This window comes from Polypterus senegalus, chromosome 3 (assembly GCF_016835505.1).
Source record: "Polypterus senegalus isolate Bchr_013 chromosome 3, ASM1683550v1, whole genome shotgun sequence".
NCBI classification, from domain to species: domain Eukaryota; kingdom Metazoa; phylum Chordata; class Cladistia; order Polypteriformes; family Polypteridae; genus Polypterus; species Polypterus senegalus.
Window position 1 is genome coordinate 128,209,272 of NC_053156.1, and position 26,660 is coordinate 128,235,931.

Here is a 26,660-nt window from a genome sequence, read left to right on the forward strand (position 1 = left end):
ATATATATATCTATACTAATAAAAGGCAAAGCCCTCACTCACTCACTCACTCACTCATCACTAATTCTCCAACTTCCCGTGTAGGTAGAAGGCTGAAATTTGGCAGGCTTATTCCTTACAGCTTACTTACAAAAGTTGGGCAGGTTTCATTTCGAAATTCTATGCGTAAGGGTCATAACTGGAACCTATTTTTCTACATATAATGTAATGGAGTTGATTTGGAGATGGCCGTGGGGGGCGGTGTTTCGTGTGACATCATCACGCCTCCTATGTAAGTACGTAGAGAACAAGGAAGAACTCCAAACAGCGATGAGCACAAAACGCCATTTCACAATTGAGAAGGCAGAAAAACATTATGAAGCAAATGATGCATACAAGCATATTCATAAGTACAGCTACTGCGGAAACAAAGCAGCGTGAACCGTAAGTTTATATTAAATTAAGTTCATAGACAGGCTGCCACTAGCGTTTGTAATTTAGTGCCTGCCCATATAAGGCCGTCCATCAGCGGCAATCCAATACAAACACTGCCGGTAAATATTCACGTGTGAAGGACTGTGCTTATGCAGAGGAAGATGAGATGGTCAGGGTGGTGTTTGGCACAAACTCATTGAAACTGCGAGAGAAACTTTTAAGTGCCGGGTCTTAGCTGACATTCCACGAGATGGCACCAGTACAGCTGGGAACCTTCGATGCAAGAACACCAAGCGGCTCACGTGAACTGGCGCAGTGCACAGACAAAAGCAACAGTTCCAAAGAGTGCTGAACAAAACCGAATTACACAATTGAGAAGGCAGCAAAAAAATATGAAGCGTCTGATACATACAATCATATTCATAAGTGCAGCTACTGTGGAAACAAAGCACACGGTGGAAAAAGTGAATGTCCTGCTAAAGGAAGACAGTGTAAAAAAAAACCCGTGCATGCAGTTTGTCACATCACAGATAAAGAGGAAGACGAGCTGTTTATTGATGCAGTAAGAACTAATCGATGAATGAAACCTCTTATCTTTACAACGATTGACAAACACGGAATGTAACTTGAACACAACACATCGTACAAATACGACCCTGATTGAAAGAAATAATGATAATCAAATCCTTGATGACAGCAACATTCAATAACACTCACAAAACAATTACTGTATATTGACAATCATGTTACGTTATTTTTAAAATGTTCCCTTTTCTTTTCATAACTTCTACTTCTCCACTGCGACACGGGTATATATATAAATGTATATATATACCCCGATCTACAATACATACTTTAGCATAGACAAGCCACATGCTGTGGCGCAATTGTAGAGTCTTCGCCTCTAATGCCGACATTCGAGGTTCGATTCCGAGAGGGATGCACTGAGTATGTACGCGCTACCATTCATTTTACCTTCGATCTCCTTGGTTTGGGACGTATGAAAAATATTAGGTTAACGCAGAATCATGTTACGTTATTTTTAAAATGTTTCCCTTTATTAGCACAAGCACAGCTGAGAAGCTTCATGCATGTACTCCATAACGCGTTAAAAATAACGCATTTAATCACACTTTCAATTCCAAGCAAGCGGGAACTTTTGTCAATGCATGATTTCCTGGTACATCCATTACACTGATGCACACATCACAGCTACAAAAATGTTAGAGTCGGAATAAAGCGCGTTCCTACGACTGATCATTTCGACTTCCCGAGCGAAGCCTTGATAAAAGCATGGTTTTGTGCACACTGAAAAGCAAGCAAAATTAGATGCATTACAGAAAGCGGACTTTGTGGCTCTTACTGGGGATCATTGGACTTCCGTGACCGTTAGTAATTCTAAATACATCTAATTACAAAATGTTCAATGATCACACTGTTTTAGCCTAATGTACAAAATAATTTTGGCTAATGTTACTCAGAGTTTAAAGAGTAAGCTGGTCAAATTACCTTTTATGTTTCTGACTTATTTTTTTAAGAAGAAAAACTGCACTTTATGTTGAAATTTTGGTTATTATTATTTAAAGACAATACTATTCTGAAAATGTACTTAAAGTACTTAAACTACCACTTTATTTTTAAGTCTGCCCAATTTTAACCAGGGATGATATTTTTGTTTCTGTTTTGAATTCAAATGCAGTTTAAAGGCTTTTTTCAGAAATTAAAACAGCTTCAGTTTACAATATTCATGTCCATGTCTATTATTTGATTCTGTCGCCCACTAAAACACTTTTAAATTAAAAAAAACATTTGCGATTTGGGGCAAATTTACGTGTCGATTACATACGATTAATCAAGATTAATTCTTACACAGCCTCTAATTAATTGGATTAATTTTTTAATCAAGTCCCACCTAATATATATATATGTGATATATATGTAGATTTGTATATATATGTGTATATACAGTATATATGTAGATATGTATATGTGTATATACAGTATGTATATATATGTGTGTGTGTATATACAGTATGTATATATATGTATGTGTAAAGATGTATATATATATATATATATGTTTATATATCTGTCTGTGTGTATATATATATATATATATATATATATATATATATATATATATGCCAGCAACACTCATGACAATGACAAAACAATTACATTGTCAATCATGTTACGTTATTATTAAAATGTTTCCTTTTCTTTTTACTTCTCCTGCCAATCGCAGGTATTTTGCTATATATATATATATATACAGATATATATATACAGATATATATAAATATATATATATATAAATAGACAGATATGACAACAACACTCAATATCAATGACAAAACAATTACATTAACAATCATCTTACGTTATTTTTAAAATGTTTGCTTTTCTTTTTCATAACTTCTTTAACACACTACTTCTCAGCTGCGAAGCGCGGGTATTTTGCTAGTATATATATATGTGTATATGTAGATATGTATATAGATATTCTACCTACACGGGAAGTTGGAGATTTAGTGATAAGTCAGTCAGTGAGTGAGTGAGTGAGTGAATCAGTGAGGGCTTTGCCTTTTATTAGTATATATATATGCCAACAACACTCATGACAATGACAACACAATTACATTGACAATCATGTTACGTTATTTTCAAAATGTTTCCTTTTCTTTTTCATAACTTCTTTAACACACTACTCCGCCATGGTGCGGGTATTCTGCTAGTCTATATAATAAAAGTCCAGTGCGGTGTCCGTGTTCGTGTCCAGGTCCGCATTCCTTTAGGCTGTATAGCTGCCATGTAGAAAAGCCCCAGTCCGTGCCCTCTCAGAATTTCTGCTTACCCCTCCGTTCTTTCCCCTTTGCTTTTATTTTTCCTGTTCCCGAAAATCTTTTCAAAACAAAAGTAAAGAAATAGGCAGAGCGTCACATTAACATCTTCTCCCCTCTGCCTATTAAATAATCAATAAAATGAAATTAAAAAATCATGAAAGAAACAGAAACCACAACCTAGCCTTACAGCGTCCACCGCGCTTCTGGCGTTACAGCCAAACACGTGGTGTATGCAGGTTATGAGGTGTGACGCTAATTAACGCCCGTACTACAACAGATTATATTGTTCATATACTATTAACTATTTACAGGGATCAACTCTTTTGGGGAAGTTCATAACAAAAAAAAAAATTAAATTATAAATAACATGTGCACTTGAGTATTTCAAGCCCCGCGTCTGAGTCCGATGGTTCCCCTGGTCACCAATTTGTGTGTTTCACTATGCCCACTATGCCTTTCCGTCTTCAGCTACCCATGTGCACTTGTACGGAGGAGACCTTAAGGAACAATGCCGAAACGAAACGCAACTAAACCTGCTGCTGCGAGAGAGGACACATTACAGCGTGATCACGAAGCAAAGAGGCAAAGGCGTGACAGTCGCTCGCAAGAAACGTACACTCAGCATTCACACAGATTAGCTCAACGATGCATCTCTGCCGCACAACGAAAGGCAACTGAAACCCCTACAGAGAGAGAAGACAGATTACGCCATGATCGCGAAAGAAAGAGGCAAAAGCGTGCCAATGAGACACCCGACGAGAGATCCTTACGATTGAGTCCTTCAACTGTGGTCATCCAACGCGCAGCGCAGCGCATGCCAAGTTGCTAGTATAATAATAATAATAATAATAACTTTAAATCTCAGAATTAAAAAGGTAACATTCATGCAGACTATTCTCTGACCGTGCCAGAATGACTGATCACGGTTTGATTACATTTCTCTGGGCATAATTTGGTGAAGAACTTGTGCTTCTGTGTCAGTTGTTTGTTCAAAAACATTTTGCTGATTTTTTTTTTTTTTTTGCTGCTTAAATAACGCAGGTGGGATCATTTCTGACAGAACATTTACAACTTTTGATCGTATGATTGGATTCCATATTCCTTAATTTTGGTGTCTCCAAAGCGTTAATCCTTCACATTAAATTTGCTCTTTTTCAGGTTGATTTCAGGGCATTGGTTCCCCTAGTAGCTGGGCTACATTTTCTCAAAACTTTCTTTCTGGAACATGGATATCCTGAACTTATTCTGAAAGACAGGATTAGCTAGTTATCTGTTTCTCTGGCCTCAAGGATTATGTAATTCTGGCTAAATCCAGGTTTTCTGGAATAGATCTAACCTGATTTCTGTGAATCCCAATTCATTTTCCCACTAATCCTGCATTCTGGAACAGACCCTTGGAGGATATCATCCTGTGCCTGAGAAATACAGTTGTGGGTGGCCGTCAAGCTGCAGCTCAATGTGATCGTGCCCTGTGAAATGCAATTTAAGGAGACAAGGTAAAAAAAAAATAGTCACATTACTACAAAACAGAAAATATATAAATAATAAACAATAATGAAAACTGTGCTCAGAGAAGGACAACAAACATAATAAGCACAATAAGTACACTTACATAATAATAAAAAGAACAACTTAAATTAAGCTAAAGGTAAAACATGACAAGGTGGTGCAATGGTTATTATTATTATTCTTTGTTATGATTGGGGTTTCTTCCAAAGCAAAATAAGTGAGGCCTTCAAAATTTAGCCAAAAAGCAGTTCAGGATTTTTACTGGTCTACCCAGTGGGGGCTCACTTGTCCTACCAGGCCCGAAACACTAACTGCTGGCTTCAGTGTGAGGAGGCCCAAAAATGGGGAGCAGTCAAAACAACTGTAAATAATAAAGTAAAAACCCAAACCAGAAGGTGGGGCACTGTAACCCTCAAGCTTGATTTTTTTACAAAAAGGGCAAAAATAAATCTTAAAATAAAAGATTTATTACAAAAAAGGTAAATAAAAAAAGCTCAAAAGAGTCAAATGATGCAAAAAGATTTCACCTAAAAAGACAATCAACAGAAACCAAATTCCAATATTTTAAAGTCAAAATCCTTAAACTGACTGAAAAACAAAAATTCCAAAGAAATGTTGAACATAAAGATTAGACCTCAACAACACCCAAGTGCAAAAAATGTAAAATGACCTCATCAATATGTATGAGTGGAGCAGATAATTCAACCAATACACAATGGTGTGTAAATGAGAAGCTGTAAATCCACTCTTAGAACAAACTGAAACTGAACCATTAGGTGAATCAAGTGATAGTAATGCCAATGTGAATTTGTCATCAGGCGTTGACATGGATATTGAAACTGATACATATGGCACTCTTTTTTCATATGGCACTTTTAGACCTGGTGAATTCAGTCGTTTGTTCCCTAATGTGCAAATAGGTTTGTGGTAAAAAGGCAAAATGATTGCAATCATTAACAAGAAAGACATTAGCCCAGTAGGCACTGTTCACAATGCAGCAACTGTCAGTTTTGTGGAAGTCACTAAGCCTTCCACTGTGGTGCCCTGCAATTACACAAGGGGCAAATCATTTATGTAGATAAGGCACTGACATTCTACCCTCTCATGCTCAAGTAGCAGAAAAAATATTATACGAAAAGTGTGCAAAGAAAGTTGCTTCTACTGTCAAGATTGTAACAGCAGGCTGGATGTCTGTGACTCTTTCTAAACATGTCACATGGAGGAAGTGTTCTAAAGCTGCATTAGTATAGCAGTGCACACTAGAACTCTATACGTTTCCTACTGTATTTGCTTTGACATTTTGATATTTACATGTTTGTTATACACATAATTTCTATTGCTATTACGGTAAATTTTTTAAATATTTTTTCTGTGGGTAAACATAACATTAAGGAGGCTGCACTACGGCTGTTTATAGTGTAAATGTTATGATTTGGGCTAATTTTACATTTTAATCTCATTATTCTGGATGTTTTTCAAGACAAGATTTTTTGGGACACTGAATCCATCTGTGACATTCATTTTTTTTATTTTGAAGTTGTGTTCATTTAGCTATGAAGCATTCACAGTTTCTCTGAAGCCATTTTGTCTTTTTCATGGGCACTGACATTTTATCTTGTATACTTTTGTTTGGGTGGTTGCCTTGACTGGAGGTCTCGCCGTTTGCTGTAATCAGGTCATTAGTATAAAGTCATCACCACATACTTCCTGCTCATCTGAGATTGCAGATTACACTGAAGGCTTTTATGCGTGTTGCTTTGCCAGTTTAGATAATTTTTTTCTACTACATTTTAGACTTCAATTTATGGCTTTATTATTTGATTTCATTTGACTCTGGTTTCAGCTTTGGTATGTTTTTAACTACATTTCATCTTCTGCTCCCAAAACAAATAAAACGTGCCTCCTGATGCACCTAGGCAGAACAGTAAAAGAAGTGTCAAAAATCACAGAAAAGTGTTCCGGATGGAATACCAATTTGGTGAAGGTTGAAGAAAGTAGACCTCTGAGGAACTAAGGAGGAAGCAAAAAGACATGTGAGGTCTCTGGATTTTCTTGCAGCCCTTTTTCATGATCCCAGTTGCTCAGACTCAGACTTTAGAGCTGGAGCACAGGCAGGTTAGGTAACTTACTCAGGGTCACCTAGTGAGACAGAAGTGGAAACTGAACTGGTAACTTTGCTCTTTTCAAGTCTGGTGCCACCATGCCCTAGTACCCGACTGCCTTACAGACCCAGAATCAGTAGTTTCAATTCTGCACTTAGTCATCTTCAGTTCTGTGTGGGTTTTTCTCTCAAGTCCCACAGAGATGTGTGTTTAGTTATTTAGTGAATCTTAAACAGTGCCAAGTAAACAATGCATGTATGAGCCTCAGCACAGCTTTAGCACTTTTAGTATTTCATAAAAAATAAATTGTAAAGAAAACAAGACGGGTCAAAACAGTTTGGTGTACTGGCCAGTAGACCCATTTAATATGGATAGTTTAGAAAAAAAAGTAATAAAAAAAAAAAACACTCACTATGTTCTTACACCGACTTGTTGCTGTCATAATAAAGATGCCTCTGAGGGTAAGCTCCATCTACTCAGCAGCAGGTTCCCAATGACCAATAGTTTCCAGTGGCTTCTAGATGTGCAAATTACTGACCCAGAGGGGCAAGGATTCGTGTGGGTGCGAAAATGAAGTCACTCATCATCTGGCCGGTGAGCCTCTGAACTGAAGGTGAAAAATAAGAAGATATTAATGACAGCACCCCCCTCTGTTTAGGGTAGTATTGCCTAGCATCTCAGAGCAATGAAGATGTCCCCCAAGTACTCGTGCTTGATACTCTGTACCATAGCATCTCAAAAGTGTACAACATACATGCTAACAAGACATTTAGCATTGCAAAAATAAAAATAAATATATAGCAAACTGAAATCAAAGTATGCACTTAATTTTTTTTTTCCAACAGAATTCACCACAACACCTTGTAAAAGCAAATCAAGCATATAGCCAAGAGGCTTCAGTGTACCTTGCTAAAGAATCTCATTTTTTATTGGCTGGAAGTAGATTTAATTATTTATTTTTGTGGAAGATTCGGTTTACACCCAGAATTTAATTTAAAAATGATAATGCCAGTCTGCCTCATATATCTTATCGGTCTGTTTGAAGTTTTCTAATTATCATATTCACAATTCCCTTCTGTTCAGCTTTGTGAATTATGAGCTTTCATTTTCAAAAGCCAGAACTAATTGTATGCTGTAAAAATGATTTCACAATATAGGGTAAAGATAAAGAAAAAAATATGTAATTTTATATTATCATAAATTAATCAGTAAGTAGTAACTCATAATCGCTTTTAAAAAATGCATTAAAATGATAAATACATTTATATCATCATTTGTAGCTTTTAGCTACAGAATGGTGGGTAAAATCATTCAGAAATGTAACACATTTTCTTGCATTAAAAAATTATGAGAAATACATTTTGAAATATGTTTCAAGTTTAATATATTCCTGTCTCTTTTTTCATGGTAAGCAGGGTTTCATCATTGCTATTCAGATTCTTTAACATATGCAGTACCTGCAGTAGAACATTTTGTGAAGAAAACACATATTGTCATGTACATACTTAATTATTAGATTTTTATGTTTCAAAACAAATATGTATTTTAAACCATTTTTAATTTAACCCTTTTCTGAAAAAGACAGAAAAATGTTTTCGCAATGATGTTAAATTGATACAAGGATAAAGGTCTGTGTGCCATTTCTTAATTCCCCTTTTCAGCTAACTGGATTAAGTAAATTCCTTGAAGCTGTTAAGATTACCACATCGTCAGTAGGAGCCTCACACGCTCAGATTCCCTGACATATTGATTTTGCGATTGGACAAACAAGATAATGTAAGGGACACATGAATGGCACCCATATCTCAAACATGGCACTCTTTTTGGTGATTCCACATGAAACTTTATTTTAGGTGTATGAAGAATGATCTAACAATCAACATCCAGCCAGCGGAGGTCCTGAGGCCAGAAACCGTTGTTTATTGAGGCTAAAATAGAGGGAGCAACTTTCAAGTAGAAAACCATTAGATGAAGTACTGTAGGTCAACTACTTAGCACCCACCATTGTTAATGAAATAAGAAAGTAGATTCAAAGAGCAGTGTGATTATGCCAGTATGATCACATTCTTTATGCACCTTCTTTTGCTCCACATCTCAAAGACATGCACTTTAAGTTACGTAGCAGTAAATTGGCCCAATGTGAGTGCATTCTGGAGAGTTCTCTGTGATGGTTCTTTGTGGCCTGATATTTACATTAAGTTGGTACAGTACATGGATAAATAGATGGATGGGCGGGCTATACAACTATACAACTGCTGATCTGATCTGATCAATCTCACATCCCATGGTTGGGAAAGTAAAAGAAGAACCAAGGTATCAGACGATCTGCCTTGTGTTGTCAGGTATTAGCACAAAAAGTGGCAGTGTGATGGTTTTGGAGGTGTTCAGTCACCATATCTCAAATAATTTCAAACAACTGATTCAGCAACTTGAGCTCTGGGTCACTGAACTGGAAGAGGAGTTGACTGGCTGGCATTGTAGTAGACATGGTATCCTTTATGGAGATGTTGCGCCACCCTAAGATGGTGCGGGAGGAGACTCCAGACCAGACAAGTAGAGATACAGTAGGTGGGTCACACATGGATGAAGGCACAAGGCAAAGGGTGAACTCTGTCTAGGGGCACCAATTCCAGAATCAGAAGTGTCATTTGCAGAGCTGGATGGTGACTTTGAAAACTCTAAAGGTGGTAGACAGGCATAATGAGACCTGACAGGCCACCTAAAGGTTGTGGTAGTTGACAACTTAGTCATTGAATTGGATTGAAGTGCAGGTAGAAGTGCAAGTTGAGACGGTATGGAAAATGCAAAAAAAAGCAGTGATTTCAAATTTATTGTGACTTTTTTTCATCACAGACAGTATGAACCCAAGATATTTAATGTTCTTATTAGGCTACGGGACCATAAAATGCATAGCAATTTAGTGAAAAAGGAGGGATGGTTCTTTTAAGGACTTGGCTGACGTGAACACCCTGAGAATACTACTTACAGTTATGCAATTTATTTGTTTATTCGTATAATCATCAGTCATATTCTAACCAGATTTGTCTTGAACAGGGTCACGGGGGTACTGGAGCCTACACCAGCTAGCATAGGTCGCAAAGGTCCAGAACTGCCCTTGAGGAGCCTTTGCTTTACCCAAAGTGTGACTTCTTGGTCATATAGTGTGATGGAAAACCATACATTCACAGCCCCGTGATGCCTGTCTTGCTGTGGTGGCAGTCGTACTTTGCCTTTTATGTTGCTTTTTGCAGTTAGATAACATAGCATAGTGCATCTTTGTCTACTAATATGTGTTTGTAGAAGGATTTCAGGAGTTTTGCTTCTTTTTTCATATGACTTGCCCTTCACAGTCCTAAATGGCACCAGTGTTATGGGACAGCTTAGCTATTTGGAGGACAAACAGGCTTGGTGGACTGAATGGTCTCCTCTCATTTGTCAAATTTCTTATGTTCTTATATTACCTTTGGCATGCTGTCACTCTGTATTTGAATCGCCTGTCATCTGGCTAGAGGTGTTTCTTTCATGTTTGTTTGCTTATAACACTTCATTAGTCTTGTCATACAACCAGCTGGCTCTTTTAGACATATGTGACAACCTTACAGACATGTGAGCGTTAAAAACTATCCATCCTTAGCTGTTTGATCTGATATCTGCAGGTGTCTCCCTCGCTGCCTTACATGGAGGGCATTGGAGGAAGAGGAGCAGGAGGTCTGCATGTGAGAATGAATAAACTTGTGTGGGCAGAATTTTACAGCTATAATGGAATCCTTGCTCTGCTGAACTGAGGGAGAAGCCTACTGTCCTGGTGCCGGAGTTCCTGGAGCTGCCCCTGTTTAAACAGATATAGGCAGCTTTATCCAATCAATCTGTTGATGACTTAGTAGTTCCTGATCTACTTTTTTTTGTTAAGGTTAGAAAATCAAGACTTAAGGTTAAGGTTAAGCCATGGCTGAACAATAATATTTGGGGACTGAGGCATACATGTAGGAGAGCAGAACAGAAATGGAAAATAGATACATTTATGGTGCCTAATGATATTCTATATACTGTATATATAGACAATAATATATAATAAGACAACAAGATGTATAAATACATTAAATGAATAAGAGTAGCAGAAGAAAAATAAATACAGTAAAAGAGAGGAGCAGAAGATTGGACTATTTTACATAGTTCAAAACAGAACTGTACAGTCATATAGATTGTATTAATGAGAAGAAAAAAAATGTAGATGGTAGGACACATGTAGCATACAGTGCAAATACAAATAAACCAGCAGGAGGGTACAGTACAGGATATGTAAGCACAGGTTACTACACATTCAGTGACCTTATGACCTGGGGGAAGATGCTGTCCCTGAAGCAGGTGGAGCAAGTGGTGAGGCTCTGGTAGCACTTACCAGAATGCAGAAGATAAATCAGGGGATGTGCCGGGTGGCTGTCATTAGAAATGATAGATTCAGCATTGGTGGAGTGGAATGGATGATGCTGTAGAAGGACAGCCTAACTTATTTTAAAAAGCTGTACAGACAGTCCTTTGGAGGGGTTTGAAAACCACCCTGTGATGCATCCAGCCAGGATATTTTCAACAATGTAGCAGAAGATCACTAGTGTTTTGATTCACAGCCCAAAGATCTTAGCCTTCTCAAGAAAAATGAGGCAGATGTACTCCATACTTAAGACTTTCATTTTTTCAATGGCTTTTGAATACAAATAAATTGTCTTAAAGTTGTTGACTGCTGTGCAGTGACATGCATTGTCCATGTTGAAATTTTATGTTCTGACCATTTGCCAGGTTTATATTTTATATTTTGTGTATGTTCTATTAATGCTGTACAGCATTTTGGATTACACTCATGTGTTTTTAAATGTGCTTTATAAATAAGATTTCACTTATTTTCTTTGTATTCCATATACAGTACCTTGGCATTCTTTTACAATACATACAGAAGTCTATAAAAAATTAATAATGCTGCTGCTAAGTAGAATTAAAAAAAAAACAGTTATCAGTCAAAATGACTGAATCAGAAAGGTTTAAATTTTTTTCATGTAGTAACAATAAATAATATTAAACATTCCAGTGTTCTCTTCAGAATGAGCAGACATCACTTTAGTTTTGTTCTGAATGTGAATTTTGGCTTATTTAGTGACCTACTTTGTCACTGTTTTTGTGCCCAGCTGTGTATTTAAAGCAGGGGTCTCCAAATCTGGTCCTGGAGGGCCACAGTAGCTGTGAGACTACCATTTAAGGAAAAAATTAAACAATTCAGAGGACTGAATCTTAAAAAATGATTAGCACAGAAAACAGGTCACTAATTAAGAAAAGGATTAGAATGAAAACCCGCAGCCACCATAGCACTCCAGAACAGTTGGAGACCCCTGCTTTAAAGGATCTGTTCTGTCTGGAAATTAACTTGTATTTCAAACAGGTGCATTCCTCAGGATTTCCAGCAGATGGCAATACAGGACTGAGAGCTTAAACTGTTATGGTGCCTAAACTCAGCTGACTCCCTGGCTGCCTTTTTATTGTAGTTGTTCCTTGTTTTAGATTTTGTTAAACTCTGTATTACAGATTTTTTTACAATTTTTTTATATAATTTAACTTTTGATGAGGTTGCTGATTACACTGAAATATGTACAGCACAGTTGTAAGTATAATATTTCATTTAATTTAATTAAATTTAATTTTTTTTTTTTCAGAAGCGAAACAAATTATGCACTGCTCCTCATAAGGAACATTTGATTCTTTTAGTTTTAGATAATATAAGACATTACTTATGTATTGAGGTTGGGGGTGAGGGCTAGGTTTTTTTCATTTGAGTAAAATAAGCCACTGTGTAAGCAACTTAGTATTGAAGAGAAAAACATATTTTTTACTGTCTACTTTTATCCCATCATGTATTACTCCAAGTAATATTAGGAATTAGGAATTATTGTAAATCCACTACTATCTGACATACAGTATATTATATTTTAATGTGTAAATATTGTGGAAGATATCCCGGACACAGACATGCAGACACCGATGTTTCAGTGTCAAACACACACGTTTATTAAACATTTTTTCTATTTACAATGTCCAATAGCACACAACCCAGTGCCCCAGCAACAATCACCCTCAAGTCCAGGCCTCACACAATGCCTCTCCTTCAGCGCCACCACTCCTCTCCTCTACTCCAGACTTCGTCCTCTTCCACCTGACTCCAGCTCTACAACTGTAGGAAGGCGGCCCCTTTTATATTCACCCGGATGTGCTCCAGGTGCTTGATGACGTTCTTCTGACGGCACTTCCGGGTGTGGCGGAAGTGCCACATGAGCACCCAGAAGCACCCCGGTTGTCGCTGGAATGATCCTCCCCCACCTTCCCAGATGTGGCGGAAGTGCAGAGCTCCTGGGCTTTAGGAGACTTGCAGCGCCCTCTTGCAGAAGCCATGGGCCCCCATGGATTTGTGCCTCCTTGCTCCATCCTCGTGGTCCTCTGCTTTTCCAAGGCAGTTGCCCCCTCACGGCCCGGGGGAGGTACTGACTGCCTCCCCATCCTTCCACGCATCCTGGCTAGGTCTGGTCCCCAGCCTCCTGTGACTATATATATATACATGTACAGTACATCCGGAAAGTATTCACAGCGCATCACTTTTTCCACATTTTGTTATGTTACAGCCTTATTCCAAAATGGATTAAATGTCTTTTTTTCCTCAGAATTCTACACACAACTCCCCATAATGACAATGTGAAAAAAATTACTTGAGGTTTTGCAAATTTATTAAAAATAAAAACACTGAGAAATCACATGTACATAAGTTTTCACAGCCTTTGCTCAATACTTTGTCGATGCACCTTTGGCAGCAATTACAGCCTCAAGACTTTTTGAATATGATGCCACAAGCTTGGCACACCTATCCTTGGCCAGTTTCGCCCATTCCTCTTTGCAGCACCTCTCAAGCTCCATCAGGTTGGATGGGAAGCGTTGGTGCACAGCCATTTTAAGATCTCTTCAGAGATGTTCAATCGGATTCAAGTCTGGGCCACTCAAGGACATTCACAGAGTTGTCCTGAAGCCACTCCTTTGATATCTTGGCTGTTTGCGTAGGGTCGTTGTCCTGCTGAAAGATGAACTGTCGCACCAGTCTGAGGTCAAGAGCGCTCTGGAGCAGGTTTTCATTCAGGATGTCTCTGTACAGTGCTGCAGTCATCTTTCCCTTTATCCTGACTCGTCTCAGTTCCTGCCGCTGAAAAACATTCCCACATCATGATGCTGCCACCACCATGCTTCACTGTAGGGATGGTGTTGGCCTGGTGATGAGCGGTGTCTGGTTTCCTCCAAACGTGACGCCTGGAATTCACACCAAAGAGTTCAATCTTTGTCTCATCAGACCAGAGAATTTTGTTTCTCATGGTCTGAGAGTCCTTCAGGTGCCTTTTGGCAAACTCCAGGCGGGCTGCCATGTGACTTTTGCTGAGGAGTGGCTTCCGTCTGGCCACTCTACCATATAGGCCTGATTGGTGGATTGCTGCAGAGATGGTTGTCCTTCTGGAAGGTTCTCCTCTCTCCACAGAGGACCTCTGGAGCTCTGACAGAGTGACCATCGGGTTCTTGGTCACCTCCCTGACTAAGGCCCTTCTCCCTCGATCACTCAGTTTAGATGGCCGGCCAGCTCTAGGAAGAGTCCTGTTCGTTTCCAACTTCTTCCACTTACGGATGATGGAGGCCACTGTGCTCATTGGGACCTTCAAAGCGGCAGAAATTTTTCTGTAACCTTCCCATGTTTGTGCCTTGAGACAATCCTGTCTCGGAGGTCTACAGACAATTCCTTTGAATTCATGCTTGGTTTGTGCTCTGACATGAACTGTCAACTGTGGGACCTTATATAGACAGGTGTGTTCCTTTCCAAATCATGTCCAATCAACTGAATTTACCACAGGTGGACTCCAATTAAGCTGCAGAAACATCTCAAGGATGATCAGGGGAAACAGGATGCACCTGAGCTCAATTTTGAGCTTCATGGCAAAGGCTGTGAATACTTATGTACATGTGCTTTCTTAATTTTTTTATTTTTAATAAATTTGCAAAAACCTCAAGTAAACTTTTTTCACGTTATCATTATGGGGTGTTGTGTGTAGAATTCTGAGGAAAAAAATGAATATAATGCATTTTAGAATAAGGCTGTAACGTAACAAAATGTGGGAAAAGTGATGCGCTGTGAATACTTTCCGGATGCACTGTATATGTATATATATACAGGTATATATATATATATATACAGGTATATATATATATATACACAGGTATATATATATATATATATATATATATATATATATATATATTGTGAACGATAGGGGGCGCTCTCACTCCCTTGAACCCCTGTCCACGACTCCAGACACCAGGTAAAAGTCCTCAAGTTGACTTTATTTTGTCGCCACAGTGCACAAAGCACACTCTCCACCACAATACTCATATAATTACAATAAACCACAATAATACAATCCTCCAGCTCCCAGACGCGTTGCCACCCTTCCACCCAGCTCAGCTCATTGTCTGGGAGTTCCCATAGTCCTTTTATACCTCCTGACCCGGAAGTGTTTCTGCCCAATAGTCCACAAGTCTTTATTCCTTCCGGGTCAGGGTAAATAGTCCCTTTCTTTAACCCGGAAATCCATCGCTCTTCCTGTGATGAACCTCCGGGTCACAGGGCACGAAGAAGCCCTCGGTTCTCCCTGCAGCTCCCTCCTGTGGCTCCCACAGCATCCAGCAGAGCTTTGCATAAAAACTCCAATGTCCATGATGCCCTGCTGGTCTTCTGGGGACCTCCACTCTGCAAGGAGGGCTCCACCTGGCGGCTTGGGGGTATTGGCCGGGATAAATGGCCGGCCATCCATCACAATATACATACAGTGCTCACAAAAATTAAAGGAACACTTTAAAGAAACACATTAGATACATCAGATCCCAATATGAAGTTGGATATCTATACAAATAACAACAGGGCAATGTCTTAGGAACAAAAGGATGCCAAGTCTTTTAAAGGAAATAAAGATTTTCTGCCTACAGAGGGCTCAATTGTGTAGACACCCTAAAATCAGAGTGAAATGAAGATGTGGCAGGCTAGTCCATTTTTTCAAAAACTTAATTTCTGCTACTAAAAATGCTTTTTAGAATCTTGTGTGGCCCCCACGAGCTTGTATGCATGCTTGTGAACGTCGGGGCATGCTCCTAATGAGACGACGGATGGTGTCTTGTGGCATTTCCTCCCAGATCTGTATGAGGGCATCCCTGATCTGTTGTACAGTCTGAGGAGCAACCTGGCGGCGCCTAATGGACCGAAACATAATGTCCCACAGATGCTCTATTGGGTTTAAGTCAGGGGATCATGAAGGCCATTCAATTGTTTCAAGTCCTTCATCCTCCAGGTACTGCCTGCATACTCTTGCCAAATGAGGCCGGGCATTGTCGTGCATTAGGAGGAAACCAGGACCTACTGCACCAGCGTAGGGTCTGACAATGGGTTCAAGGATTTCATCTCAATACCTTATGGCAATCAGAGCACCATTTCCTACGCAGTAGATGTCTGTGCGTCCCTCCATGGATATGCCTCCCCAGACCATCACTGACCCACCACCAAACCTGTCATGTTGAACGACGTTGCAGGCAGCATATCATTCTCCTTGTCTTCTCCAGACCCTTTCACAGCTGCTCAGGGTGAACCTGCTCTCGTCTGTAAAAAGTACAGGGTGCCAGTGGCGGACTTGCCAATTCTGGTGTTCTTGAGCAAATGCCAGTCAAGCTCCACGGTGCTGGGCAGTGAGCACAGGGTTACAGGACGTCGGGCCCTCAGGCCATCTTCATAAAGTCTGTTCCTGATTGTTTGGGTAGAGACATTCACACCAGTGGCCCTCTGGAGGTCATTCTGTAGGGCACGAGCAGTGCTCAGCCTGTTCCGCCTTGCACAAAGGAGCAGGTATCGGTCCTGCTGATGGGTTGAGGACCTTCTACGGCCCTGTCCAGCTCTCCGAGAATAACAGCCAGTCTCCTGAAATCTCCTCCATGTTCTGGAGATTGTGCTGGGAGACACATTAAACCTTCTTGCTGCAGCACGTGTGGATGTGCCATCCTGGAGAAGTTGGACAACCTGTGCAACTTCTGTAGGGTTAAGGAATCGCCTCATACTGCCAGTAGAGATAATTACTCAAGCCAAAACTAGCACGAGTGGAAAACCAGCCAAAAAAGATCAAGAGGGAGAAACTTGAAATGACCTCCACATGTAAAACCAGTCCTGTTTTGAGGGTTTTCTAATTGTTGCCACTTTAGTGCACCTGTCGTTAAGTCCATGAACACCAATACAGCTGAAAGTGATTAACAATGACCTCAGCTGCTTAACCAACCAGAAAATTATCAGACAGGTTTAATTGATTTCATGCCAGGCCCAATAAAAAAAGTGTTCCTTTAATTTTTGTGAGCAGTATATATATTAGTAGGTGCCACCCTTGCTTCTTACTTGACTAGAAGGCCATAATAGATGTACTGGATGAACGGGCATACTGGGAGCAGTTCATTCCCCACACGGCAGGTGGCATTGTACCTCAGGGCTGAACCTGATTAGGACACCCACAGGGTGGCATGTGAGTTGGAGTCAGGAAACGCAGCCCTGTCTTGAGTTTTGGGGACGGCCAGGAGGTGTTACTGTAGGAAGGACAGCACTGGTTTCTGCACGATCCAGAAATGCTCCGACTGACCAGGGCAGAAGACCAGAAGCACTTCCCATGTCGACTTCAAAAGAGAGCCCACAATCTCACTTAAATGAGTCAGAGTCAGGAGGCAGTGTAATTTTGCTGATGTTTTGGAGAAGAAGGTTCTGAAGACAAATAAAATTCTTGGAATTGTATTGGGCTTACTGTGTCTGTGGTTTGGGGCTCAGTGGTACCCCTTTGTGATTAATATATATATATATATATATTTTATATTTAATATTTAGTTTATATACTGTATATATATTAAAAAAAGAAATATGAGCCTTTCCTAAATATTAATCATGACACAGAAATAAATTTTAAATAGATTATTAATTTTGTTTGTCTCTAACTCATGCATACCAAAAAAGTATTCTTAGACAGTCAACAAAAAGTAATCTATTTCAGTATGGCATGCAGAATATTTAAAATTTTTGCTTAGTAAATCTACTTAATCTGACAAATCAAACTAATTTTGAACCTGGAAATCATGTAAAATGCATTTAATACATTGAATGTTTGAATTACAAAGACAAATCTGAATCCATGGTGAAGAGTACCTTGTCATAAGCACAAAGAGATGTCTTTTGTTCAGTTTTTTCTTTTAAAATCCCCTTTAATCTCAGATGGTTCCAGAACACAGATTGCCCACTATGCTTCTAAAAGCACTACAGACAATGGACATTCATGTCAGGTTACACATTCTAAAATGAAGTAGTAAGAATTTTCATTATTTATACAGACAGAACGTTCTGAATTAGAATATAACCATTTGACCCATGCATATATTTTGGGTCTAATCCCACATTTCTGTAATACAGAAAAATGGCACAGGACTTTTGTGTATTTTCAGAAAAATGTATAGTGGATGTATAAGAGAGTAGGACCAGTGTGATGGGGAAGCACAGGTTGAAGAACCAGAAAATCGGTATAATGAAACCAACATCAAAATCAAAAAACACAGAAAAACGTGTTTGCATAAAATAACTAGAAATGTGGAGTACAAGTCCAAGGAGGTTCTGCTCAAGCTTTATAACACACTGGCGAGGCCTCATCTGGTGTCCTGTGTGCAGTTTTGGTCTCCAGACTAAAAAAAAGGACATAACAGCGCTAGAAAAGGTCTAGAGAAGAGCGGCTAGGCTGATTCCAGGGCTACAGGGGATGAATTATGAAGAAAGAATAAAAGAGCTGAGCCTTTACAGTTAAAGAAAAAGAAGATTAACAGGAGACATGATTGAAGTGCTTAAAATTATGAAGGGAATTAGTCCAGTGGATTGAGACGGTGACTTTAAAATGAGTCATCAAGAACACAGGGACACAGTTGGAAACTTGTTAAGGGAAAATTTCGCACAAACATTCCTCTCACATGGCGAGCCACATGTTTTGTCTATCCCTGATCTCTAGAGTCTTATGATTTTCCAGTCCACAATCTGTTTGCCAAAGTTCCCCTCTATCTTTAGGTTTTGATTACATAGATGTTGAGTCACACTAGGGACACAGGACATGATTGAGGGAGGATCCAGTAGTGGAGGTTTATCTTAAGAATCGTACTGGACATTGCAATCAAACGTGTTTTACAATCAGAACAAGTTAACTGGATAATATAAACATTTACTCAAGATCTTGATTAGTTTGTTCTGGCAAACCACTGTGGAGGGCAGTTAGGAAGAACTGGGGTAGAGACAGCATCAGGGCATTATCTTCCCCTGAGCACTAGATAGCAGACCCCCTGGGTTGCAGCGGTGCCTCGGATTTCCACAAGGCTCCATGGAAGTTGGAGTTCGGCACAGCCTGTTAGGGTCTGTGGGTGCCACCAGACTGCACAGCCCTGTTTTGACAGGCTTTCTCCTCAACCAGAAGTGCTTGTGGACCACCAGAAGTACTCCCAAGTGCAGGATAAAAGGAGTCCACTGCCACAGCTCCAGGAACCAGAGTCGGGAGAAGAAGGATGAATCTTGCTGGACGAGGAGTGTAGGCCGAAAGTAAGGAGGACAAAGAAAGTAGTGCTGAGGGCTTTATTATTGTGTTTATTGTGACTGTGTGTATTACTGTGGGAAACTCTTGCTTGAGGAGTTTCCTAAATATCCTTTGTGTGTGCTGGACTTGCGCCCTTGCGTCTGTTTGTGTCGAGCTTGGGGAGCTGGTCTGTCCCCTGGTGGCCACACAATTTTCTTCTGGGTGATTCTCTGATGACAAATGCATTTCACAACCCATTTTTACTGATAAAAATTTTCTTAAGTTAAAAAATCAACTGAGAACCTCAATTTTATACTATAGACTTTGGGAATCCCTATAATTTGACTGTTTTCAAATTAAAGATGCTTGTCATTTCTTAAGATGGCAGTTTTATTTTTTAATTTTATTAATTTTATTGTAATCATTCCATACAAATAGATCAATTTTTACAAAAAATAGGATTGAAAACAAGTAACCTCCCACCCCGAGAGAGAGAGCATGGCCAACGGAGTAAAACTTAAGGCTTGTAAACATACCTAAATTGATGAGTTTAATAGGGCAATAGAGATGAATGGAGAAGAAAAAGAAATGCAGAAAGAATTGCTTCCTCGGTGCTTTAAGAGCTTATTCTGAAATATTATTGATTAGATCCTGCCATGTTTTGAAACAATTCTGTACAGATCCTCTAACTGAATATTTGATTTTATCCAATTTCAAATAGTATAACACATCGATTTCCCACTGACTTAAAAGAGGAGAGTTAGGATTCTTCCAGTTTAGCCAAATAAGTCTGCATTCCAAAAGTGTATTGAATGCAATCACAGTTTGTTTGTCCTTCTCCATTTTAAGTCCATCTGGAAGAACACCAAACACAGCTGTTAATGGGTTAGGAGGGATTGTGAGACCAAGGTTGTCTTAAAGGCACTTAAAAATTTTGGTCAAAAGTTATGTTAATTTGGTGCAAGCCCAAAACATGTGACCCAGTGAGGCTGGGACTTGATTGCAGCATTCACAGGTTGGATCTTGCACTGGAAACATTTTGGACAGTTTTAGGCGAGACCGATGTGATCATTTTGAGCTGAAAAATTTTATGCTTTGCGCATATGGAGCTCGAGTGAAGTCTCTGCATTGCTCTTTTCAACTCCTTTTCTGATATATTGATTAAGAGATCTTTTTCCCATTGTCCTCTTGGATCTTTAAAAGGAAGGGACTGTAAAATGATTTTATATATTGCAGAGATGCTGTCTCAGTTCTTGAAATTGAGCAATATTTTTTCCGGCATGGAGGAGGGTACAATATGAGGAAAATCGGGCAGGTTCTGTTTATCAATGTTCCTAATTTGAAGATAGTGAAAGAAATGTGTGGCTGGAAAGTTAAATTTGGAATGTAATTGTTCATAGGATGCAAAAATATTGTCTATATAAAGATCTCTAAGCAATTTAATCCCAAATCAGTGGTGACAAGGGGCATCTTGCCACGTTCTAGTTTAAAGTAGTCTGAACAGATGTTGTTAATACAAACTGAAGCTTCTGGATTGGTATACAGTAGTTTGATCCATGCACAAATGTTTGGGCCAAATCCAAATTTCTCTAATGTAGTGAAAAGGTGTTTCCATTCAAACATGTCAAATGCTTTTTCTGCATCCAATGATAATAATATTTCTGGGGTGTTTGACTTTGTTGGTAAGTATATTACATTAAACAGGCGTCGAAGATTGAAAGATATGTGTCGACCCTTGATAAATCCAGTTTGATCTTGTGATATTACCAAAGGCAGCACTTTCTCCATCCTTCTAGCTATGATTTTTGAGAGTATCTTAACATCATTATTCAGAAGTGAAATTGGTCTGTATGATGCACATTGTAATAAGTCCTTATTTTGTTTAGGAAAGACGGTGATTAATGCTTGGCGAAAAGTCTGAGGTAGAATTTAATTGTCTCTAGCTTCTGTAAATGTTGCTAATAGGAGGGGAGCTAGCTGAGCGGAGAATCTATACTAATAAAAGGCAAAGACCTCACTGACTCACTCACTCATCACTAATTCTCCAACTTCCCGTGTAGGTAGAAGGCTGAAATTTGGCAGGCTCATTCCTTACAGCTTACTTACAAAAGTTAAGCAGGTTTCATTTCGAAATTCTACGCGTAATGGTCATAACTGTCAACAACATCTGCCATGTTAAACTTTCTTATTTACGGCCCCATCTTCACAAAATTTGGTAGGCGGCTTCACTGCGCTAACCGAAACCGATAGTACATACTTATTTTGGTGGTATGACGCCACTGTCGGCTGCCATATTGAACTTTCCAACAAAAACAACGTGTCATGGATGAGGGAGGGAGTTATCCTGACACCAAGAAATGACATGACTATGACTACAAACTACATTTTACTTCAAGAACTACCTTCACAACCGAAAACATATCAGTCTGTGGATTCAGTTGTAGAAGTGGAAGACACAGTGCACTATCTGGTAGAGTTTCTCCACACTCTGAATCCTCCAGGCACTCCTGAGCATAATTTAATTTTGAAGGTTGAGGCACCAATAATGTTACTGAGAAACTTACAGCCACTGAAATTTTGTAACAGCACAAGACTTCAGGTCACGTGTCTGCAAAAGAACCTAACTGAGCCAACTATTTTTACTGGCAGTGGCTCAGGGGAGAGAGCTTTTATTCCTCGCATCCCTGTTATACCCTCTGATCTCCCATTTCAATTCAAACGCCTCCAATTTCCAGTAAGGCTCTGCTTCACAATGACAATTAATAAGTCTCAGGGACAGACCCTGCAAAAGGTTGGCATTGATTTGAGGCAAGATTGCTTTTCACATGGCCAACTATACTTTGCATGGTCAAGAGTAAGCTCAGCTTACAGCTTGGTCATATTACGACCGGAGGGCCAAACTGAGAACGTGGTATACAAAGAGATCCTTAACAAATAATTATTGGTATATTTTCCCTCAGTTTAAAAAGGTTTACTTTTCTTCTTAATAAAAAGTTTAAGGCAGTACTTCGCCGCAGCGAAGCGTGGGTATTTTGCTAGTTTCTTATAGAAATTCTACAGGGTAGCCATCAGGGCCTCCTGCTTTCCCACCTTGAAGTGACTTTATAGCATCTAGTAATTCTGATAGCGCCAGAGGTTTATCCAGTTCCTCCGCACTAAAAGCATCTATTTGTGGTATCTGTAATGTATCCAGAAATGCATTAGATTGTATGTTGTCTTCTTTAAACTCAGTAGAATATAAGGATTTATAGTAGTCTCTAAATGTGTGCATTATATTTTTGTGGTCAATGATTTCATCTCCGTTCATGTTGGTGATTACTGGGATTGCATTGCGTATTTCTTGCTTGTGGATTTGTTGAGTTAAAAGCTTATTAGCTTTCTCTCTGTGTTCATATTAAAGATGTCTGGATTTATAAATTAGTTGTTCAGTTTCTTTAGTTGTCAAGAGGTTGAGCTCTGAATGCAGAGCCTACCTTTTCCTATGTAGAGCCTGGCATGTTCTTCATCTATTCTAGTAATTTCGTTTTTTAGCTCTGATACTTTCTTGGTTTCTAATTTATTTCTGTGTGAAAGATATGAAATAATCTGTCCTCTTAAGAAGGCCTTTAGAGTTTCCCAGAGTATTCCTGCAGAAACCTCTGAGGATGTATTTGTCTCTAGGAAGAAACTGATTTGTTTGGATATAAATTCTGTACAGTTCTCGTCTGCTAATAGAAGTGGGTTAAGATGCCATCTGCGAGGTGAGTGTGTGGGGCATAGTGACTTTAGCTCCAAGATCAGAGGTGCATGGTTGGAAATAACAATAGTATTGTACTTGCAAGATTTAATCGTAGGCAAGAAATTATTATCTATAAAGAAATAATCAATTCTTGAGTAGCAATGATGTACTGGTGAGTAGAAAGAATATGTTCTTGAGTTTGGGTTTAGAAACCTCCAGGGGTCTGATAAGTTGTGGTCAGTTACAAACTGTGTAATTATCTTTGCAGTGTTAGATGCCATCCCCCCTGTGACAGGAGTCCTATCTAAGAGTGGATTTAAAACACAATTAAAGTCCCCAGCCATTATAATTTTATGAGTGTTCACATTGGGAATGGATGCAAATAAATTTTGTATAAATTCCTCATCATCAACATTAGGTGCATAAGAATTTATCAAAATCATTTTACAGTTAGATAAGTTGCCCATGACCATCACATAACTCCCTTCAGGATCAGATACTACATATGATGCTACAAATGAGACTGTTCTATGTATGAGAATTCCCACACCTCTAGTTTTCTTTGTAAAGCTAGAATGGAACATTTGGCCAGTCCAGTCCTTTTGCAGCCGGAACTGATCCTTCCTTAGTAAGTGGGTCTCCTGTAAAAATACTATTTTAGCGTTTAAACCTGTTAGGTGAGAGAATTTCTCTTTAATTCGTGATTCAGGCCATTAACATTCCAGCTCACAAAGTTAACTGTCCCATCATGGAGACATTGATTCTGAATTTTTGATGTCATTTTCTTAACTGGAAGTGAGACAACTTTAACCTTAATTTCCTATTTCCCCACAAGTTATTGCCATGAAGCCTCTTGTTACGTTGGTAGTTATAATTATAAGGATTAAAAGGATAGATTAGATACAGCTTGCTCCCCCCACCCCCTATTTTGCCTCCCCAAGTTTGGCTGGACCCCACTTCACAAAGTCTTGGTCCTCTGACATACCTAGAGACAGAGCACGTCCAAAGCAAAACAAGCCCCCACGCAGCAGCGTGTTAGGATTAAAAAACAGAGATATCTATTGCCAATATAGTCTAAATACTATATGCCTAAAATATAATCATTAACAAACTATAAGCATAAAATATAATCTTCAGCAATCTTAAAGTATTAAGATAATAAACCCAGGGAATGGTGTTAGAAAGTGGTCCAGGATATGCATAGTAAATCCTAATGCAATAATAATAACAATAAACCAAGGGTATGATGTTAAACAGTCCTCTTTAGGGTAGTTAAAAAAAATGTATTTCTTCCACACACACGTCTATAACTGTAATTAAGACATAAACAGAAAGCGTCCGAGTAATAAAAAGGATGTATAACTATAATACCCCATCATTACAAGTGGGTCAGACAGCACGTGATATCTCCTTGCCATGCTATAACAGGATGCAATTCACTATTGTGTTTCAGAATAGTGATTGATCAGCTTTCTTAATTCCTTTTCTGCTTCTTCCTTGCTGGTGAAGACATAGAATTGACCTTGCAATTCTACTTTTAGTTTAGCAGGATAAAAGAGATTGTATTTGATATCGGCTTGCCATAACCGCTGTTTAATGTTGTAGAAGGCTGCACGTTTAGCAGCTGTTGCGGGATAGAAATCAGGGAAAATACGAATGCGGTTATTTTCAAATATAATCTCTTGCTTGTGTCTGAGGCATGCCATCACATCTAACTTACATAGTAATCTCTCAAAGCGGACAATAAAAGATCTAGGTCTAACAGTATTTGATCTGGGTATGCGATAAGCTGCTGCTATCTCGGTATCTGATTTAAAGTCCTCTCCGATTATTTTAGAGAATAGTTCAACTGCCAATTTCACTGAGTTTGGACTTTCACGATTCTCAGGTAGACCTTCGATTCTAATATTATTCCTTCTGTATCCATCTTCCAGAGCAACAAGTCTGTCTCTGAGTTTTTTGCATTCAGAATTGGCATCTGTTGCTTTTCCATCAGCGGTGAATGCTAGATTTTCGGCTGTTTAAATTCGAGTCATGAATGTCTGCTTAACATCCTCCAGCTGATTGGCAAGTGTGCTCAGTTTAGACGCATTTTACTGAATGTGCGGCTCAATTTTTTCCAGCATACATTTAAAGGCCGCCTCAAAGCGAGTATATACGCGTTTCTCCGAGTCTTTATTATCCTGCCACAGCTCTTGCCGCAGCTTCTCACTTGCCTTCTCACTTAGCTTCTCGCTTATCCTCTCATTTGTCTTGAGCATACTATTTATACATTGAGCTTGAACTTGGATTTGTCAGTCTGGGCTTGGATGTAGCTTTAGTTTTCTTTTCCATTTCTTTCTGAGCCCCTTTCTTGCCGACCATGTTTATATATGCTTGCATATACTGTAGTAGAATCCGTGGGTTGGATAAATACAGGATATCTCAGGATAATAAAGAAATAATATAAAAAACAACACCACTGCTAACGGAGCTCCGCTTCCGACGTCCATCTCTCGCAATGGACGAGACCAATTCTGGCAGTTTTTAAAGGCAGAAACTACTAAAATGGTAGTATTTTGCTAGAAGGCTTATAATAAACAATAATAATAAAGAAAGATGGTGAAGGAATGAGTTGCACAAGACCCTCTGAACATAAGAAATTTGACAAACAAGAGGAGACCATTCAGTCCATCAAGCCCTGTGTTTAGCTAATGTCCCACTATCTCACCCAGATTTTTTTTTTTTTTAAAAAGTGGTCAAGCTTTCTGCTTAAAGTACATGTCTTGGTAGCTTTTTCCAGTCACACAATTCTTTGCATAAAGAAGTGCTTCCTGGCTTCAGTTTTAAATGCACTTCGATTTAATTTCCAGTGATGTTCTCGAGTATGTGATTCACCCTTAAGCTGAAAGAATGTTGCTGGAACAACTTTATCAATGCTTTTGAGGATTTTAAACACCTGAGTTAGGTCCCCACAGAGTCTTCTCTGCTCCAGATTAATAGGTTTAACTCTGTTAACATGAGTCTGTCAGAGTAGGACATGTTCTTAAGTCCTGGGATGAACCTGGTTGTTCTCCTCTGCACAGCTTCACATGCTGCTGTGTCTTTCATGTAACATGGTGACCAGAACTGCACACAATACTCCAGACGCAGTCTTACTAGTACATCGTATATTTTGAGCATAACGTCCCTTGACTTGAATTAAATGATGTTTATGATATAACCTAACATTTTTTCACTTTTGCCTATGTGTAGCATTTTGCACTTTTCTACATTAAACTGCATTTTCCAGGTGTTTGCTGAGTTCTGAAGGTTGCACAGGTCTTTTTGAATTCTTTTGCTGAGCCCTCAGTGCCTGCCATTCCTCTAATTTTAGTGTCAATTGCAAAATTGACAGGTTTACTCACTATAC

The 26,660-nt window shown here is 39.1% G+C and overlaps 1 long non-coding RNA gene across 1 annotated transcript in view; it reads right to left on the reverse strand.

The window, feature by feature from the left end:
- The window catches only part of LOC120526814, a 56,422-nt gene that overhangs the window by 17,357 nt on the left and 12,405 nt on the right, over positions 1 to 26,660 (reverse strand). The window contains exons 2-3 of the long non-coding RNA XR_005633170.1: positions 7,281 to 7,475; positions 4,594 to 4,726 (exon numbers count right to left, since the gene is read on the reverse strand). This is a non-coding gene — a long non-coding RNA (uncharacterized LOC120526814). The remainder of the gene's footprint in view (positions 1 to 4,593; positions 4,727 to 7,280; positions 7,476 to 26,660) is intronic.